The 5538-nt window shown below is 44.1% G+C and overlaps 1 protein-coding gene across 1 annotated transcript in view; it reads right to left on the bottom strand.

Annotated features, from left to right (window-relative positions):
- mrps5 (mitochondrial ribosomal protein S5) overlaps positions 1 to 5538 on the bottom strand; it is a 137951-nt gene that overhangs the window by 89997 nt on the left and 42416 nt on the right. The gene's annotated exons all lie outside the window — the stretch shown is intronic.

The raw sequence follows: 5538 nt of genomic DNA, 5'->3' as shown, positions 1-5538 counted from the left end.
AGTAGCAGGGCGGTTGGTATTGAGGTAAAGATCGCAAATTATCACACTGAAGGGCAGAATAGTCTCTTAATTCTTATGTTTCCCCTTGAGGGGTAATCTAGAGTGAGCGGTCATAGTTTTAGGATAAAAGAATACAGATTTAAAAAAGAAGAATTACATCTCTCAAAAGGTTGTGAATCCATGGAATTCACTGCCACACTGGTGGATGCTGGGACACTGAGCAAATTTAAAGGAGCAGAGAGACAGATTTTTAATTAGTAATGGGTTGAAGAGTTAGGCTTCATGCAGAGACTCAAACAAACAGCTCTGCCAACCATCCAACCCAAACTTTGGATCCGCTACGTGGATGACTCGTTTGCCATCACTAAACAAAACAAACTAGAGGAAACCTTCAAGACCATCAATAATACCCTTACCGGCATAAAATCCACTAAAGAGGAAGAAAACAACAAACTGCCATTCCTAGATGTTGCAGTAAAGCAAACAGCCAATGGGGAACTTCAAACCAGCGTCTACAGGAAAATAAAACATAAGGACCAAATACTGAACTACAGAAGCAATCATCCCAACACCCACAAACGGAGCTGCATTAGAACATTATTTCAATGAGCCACCACACACTGCAGCACAGATAAACGACACAGAGCAGAGGAAAATCACCTATACAGTGTATTCAAAAAGAACGGATACCCAATGAACACAGTCCACTGATTTTCAGCAACAAACCCAATAAGCAGACAAAACACGTCCAGAAACCCGAGCCACTCTCCCCGACATCAAAGACATCTTGGAAATGACTGGCAGACTACTCAGACCCCTTGGAATCATGGTAGCCCACAAACCCATCAACACACTAAAACAGCAGCTAATGAACTTGAAAGACAGGCAACAAGCAAAACTAATGTCATTTAGAAAATACTTTGCAAGAACTGTAACAAACACTACATTGGACAAACAGGCAGAAAATTAGCCACCGGGATACGTGAACACCACCTAGCCACAAAAAGACATGACCCACTCTCACTAGTATCTTTAGATTCAGATAAGGACGGACACCACTTCGACTGGAACAACATATCCATCCTAGGACTAGCCAAACAGAGACACGTGCGAGAATGCCTAGAAGCATGGCACTCCAACCGGACCTCTATCAACATACGCATTGACGTGGATCTTATTTACCACCCCCCAAGAAAAAGAACAGGAAGTGATATCACCAGCTCAAGAAAACCTCAACAACACAAATAGAAAGTGGGCCATATCACCAGTGCTTCAGATTTCCAGCATTTCGCAGTGTAGTCCTTTGTTATGTTGTAAATGGTGTCAGTGCTGACACTTTTGGAACTCCACACTTTTGGACGTTTCGGGCATAAGCCCTTCGTCAGGAATGAGGCTTGTCACCCAAGGGGGCTGAGAGATAAATGGGAGGGGGGTGTGGGGCTGGTGGGAAGGTAGCTGAGAATCCAGTAGGTAGATGAAGTTGGGGGTGAAGGTGATAGGTCAGATAGTTAGGAAGGAAGATGGATAGGTAGGACAGGCTAAGAGGGAAGTGCTGAGTTGGAAGGTTGGATCTGGGATAAGGTGGAGGGAGCAGAAATGAGGAAACTGGCAAAATCCACATTTTCCCCTGCCACTGCAGGAATTGCAAATCCTGCATCCACACCTCCCCCTTACCTCCGTCCAAGGCCCCAAAGGCCCCATATCCTTCAGAGATTTACCTGTACTTCACACAATGTAATGTACTGTGCCCATTGCTCTCGATGTGGACTCCTCTACACTGGAGAGACAGGACGTCAACTTGCGGTACATTTCAGGGAACATCTCCGGGACAACCCCACCGTCACTTTAACTCTCCCACCTCCCCCACTCTGCCAAGGAAATGCATGTCCTAGGCCTCCTCTATCACCAAACCCTTATTACCCGATGCCTGGAGGAAGAAAGCCTTGAGACCCTCCAACCACAGAAGATCAATGTGGATTTCTCAATCCCTCTCCCCCCAACTTATCCCCGATCCAACCTCCCAATTCGGCACCGCCCTCTTGACCTGTCCATCTTCCTTCTCCCCCATCCACTCCACCCTCCTCTCCAACCTATCACCTTCACCTCCAACTCCAGCTACCTATCGCATTCTCAGCTACCTTCCCCCAGCACCCCCCTCTCCCCTTCTCTCTCAGCCCCCTTGGGCTACAAGCCTCATTCCTGATGAAGGGCTCAGGCTCGAAATGTCAATTCTTCTGCTCCTCGGAAGCCGCCTGACCGGCTGTACTTTTCTAGTAACACACTCTTTGACGTCACACGCACCTGAATGATGACCTAGAGGCACACATGGTAATCAATTCTTAACTTCATGGGTGAGAAAATGAATAAATAGGAGTTTAGAAATATATGAGGAGGAGCACTTCACACTGAAATGATTGCTCATTGGTTTTACTTCTTAGCGAATCATGTTCAATTGTAAACGTGTTCAATTACGTTCAATTTATAAAAGGCAAAAAATTTGAGATTGACATGACGTAGGAGATGACTGATGCAAACTAATATCAAAAACTGAAATTAAGGGGGAAAACTAATGCTAGAGCATTTTAAGCCTTCAATCAATTTAGATTCCCATGTTCTCTAATTAATAATATTCCAACATGAGACATACTGAGCCTAAGTTGTTGTAATCATGATATTGTGGTCTCAAGATTTTGAACAGAATTAAATTATTTAAATTTGCTAGGAACATCAGCAAAGTAAATGTAACACCAACTTTACTCTTGTCACACTGAACAGGGTGCCCTTCCAACTGAAATGCTGACTACACAAGAAAATTAGAACATGCACACATTTATAAAGCATCTTTTACATAGTGAATGAAAAAGTCATCTTAAAAGGAGTGTGTGTCAGAAAATATAACAAGCAAAACAAAAGGGAGAAATAAGGACAAAATGTTTTTTGGAATAACTGCTCCTTTATTGAGGTATTTTAGGTTTTGGAGCTAATTTCCTTAAATCCCAGAAGCAGCAATTACTGGATCCAGGGAGATAGATCAATCTGAGACTGGTACAGTTGAGAACAGAAGTGAGTCAAACAGTCAGGGCAGGCAGGGACAAGGTAGGACTAATAAATTAAACTGCATTTATTTCAATGCAAGGGGCCTAACTGAACTCAGGGCATGGTTAGGAACATGGGACTGGGATATCATACCATTTACAGAAACATGACTCAGGGATGGGCAGAACAGGCAGCTTAACGTTCCAGGATACAAATGCTTCAGGAAGGATAGAAAGGGAGGCAAGAGATGAGGGGGAGTGGTGTTTTTTATAAGGGATAGCATTACAGCTGTGCTGAGGGAGGATATTCATGGAAATACATCCAGGGAAGTTATTTGGGTGGAACTGAGAAATAAGAAAGGAATGGTTACCTTATGGGGATTGTATTATAGACCCCCCCCCCAATAGTCAGAGGGAAACTGAGAAACAAACTTGTAAGGAGATCTCAGCTATCTGTAAGAATAATAGGGTAGTTATGGTAAGGGATTTTAACTTTCCGAACTTCGACTGGGACCGCCATAGTGTTAAGGGTTTAGACGAAGAGGAATTTGTAAAGTCTGTACAAGAAAATTTTCTGATTCAGTATGTGGATGTACCTACTAGAGAAGGTGCAAAGCTTGACCTACTCTAGGGAAATAAGGCAGGGCAGGTGACTGAGGTGTCAGTGGGGGAGCACTTTGGGGCCAGCGACCATAATTCTATTAGATTTAAAATAGTGATGGAAAAGGATAGACCAGATCTAAACGTTGAAGCTCTAAATTGGAGAAAGGCCAATTTTGATGATATTAGATTAGATTAGATTCCCTACAGTGTGGAAACAGGCCCTTCGGCCCAACAAGTCCACACCGACCCGCCGAAGAGCAACCCACACAGACCCATTCCCCTACATTCACCCCTGACTAATGCACCTAACACTACAGGCAATTTAGCACGGCCAATTCACCTAACCTGCACATCTTTGGGTTGTGGGACGAAACAGGAGCACCTGGAGGAAACCCACGTAGACACAGGGAGAATGTGCAAACTCCACACAGACAGTTGGCAGACGCGGGAATTGAACCCGGGTCCCTGATGCTGTGAGGCAGCAGTGCCAACCACTCAGCCACCGTGCCGCCCCTAGGCAAGAACTTTCAAAAGCTGATTGGGGGCAGATGTTCTCAGGTAAAGGGACGGCTGGAAATGAGAGGCCTTCAGAAATGAGATAACCAGAGTCCAGATAAAGTATATTCCTGTTAGGGTGAAAGGAAAGGCTGGTAGGTATAGAGAATGCTGGATGACTAAAGAAATTGAGGGTTTGGTTAAGAAAAAGAAGGAAGCATATTGTCAGGTATAGACAGGATAGATCAAGTGAATCCTTAGAAGAGTATAAAGGAAGTAGGAGTATACTTAAGAAGGAAATCAGGAGGGCAAAAAGGGACATGAGTTAGCTTTGGCAAACAGAATTAAGGAGAATCCAAAGGGGTTTTACAAATACATTAAGGACAAAAGGGTAAGTAGAGAGAGAATAGGGCCACTCAAAGATCAGCAAGGCAGCCTTTGCGTGGAACCACAGAAAATGGGGGAGATACTAAAAGAGTATGTTGCATCAGTATTTGCTGTGGAAAAGGATATGGAAGATATAGACTGTAGGGAATTAGATGGTGACAACTTGAAAAATGTCCATATTACAGAGGAGGAAGTGCTGGATGTCTTGAAACGCATAAAGGTGAATTAATCCCCAGGACCTGATCAGGTGTACCCTAGAATTCTGTGGGAAGCTAGAGAAGTGATTGCTGGGCCTCTTGCTGAGATATTTGTTTCATCGATAGTCACAGGTGAGGTGCCAGAAGACTGGAGGTTGGCTAATGTGGCGCCACTCTTTAAGAAGGCTAGTAAGACAAACCAAGGAACTATAGACCAGTGAGCCTGACGTCAGTGGTGGGCAAGTTGTTGGAGGGAATCCTGAGGGACAGGACGTACATGTATTTGGAAAGGTAAGGAGTGTGAGAGATAGTCAACATGGCTTTGTGCATGGGAAATCATGTCTCACAAACTTGATTGAGTTTTTTGAAGAAGTAACAAAGAGGATGGATGAGGGCAGAGCAGAAGATGTGATCTATATGGACTTCAGTAAGGTGTTCGACAAGGTTCCCCATGGGAGACTGGTTAGCAGGGTTGGATCTCACGGAATAAAGAGAGAACTAGCCATTTGGATACAGAACTGACTCAAAAGGTAGAAGACCTGGAGGGTTGTTTTTCAGATTGGAGGCCTGTGACCAATGGAGTGCCACAAGGATTGGTGCTGGGCCCTCTACTTTTTGTCATTTACATAAATGATTTGGATGCGAGCATAAGAGGTACAGTTAGTAAGTTTGCAGATGACATCAAAATTGGAGGTGTAGTGGACAGCGAAGAAGGTTGCCTCAAATTACAACAGGATCTTGATCAGATGGGCCAATGGGCTAAGTGGCAGATGGAGTTTAATTCAGATAAATGCGAGGTGCTGCATTTTGGGAAAGCAAAT

The sequence above is a fragment of the Chiloscyllium plagiosum genome, chromosome 3 (genome assembly GCF_004010195.1).
Source record: "Chiloscyllium plagiosum isolate BGI_BamShark_2017 chromosome 3, ASM401019v2, whole genome shotgun sequence".
In the NCBI taxonomy this organism is placed as follows: domain Eukaryota; kingdom Metazoa; phylum Chordata; class Chondrichthyes; order Orectolobiformes; family Hemiscylliidae; genus Chiloscyllium; species Chiloscyllium plagiosum.
The sequence above is the reverse complement of the archived record's forward strand: the minus strand, read 5'-3'. Positions and strand labels throughout refer to the sequence as shown.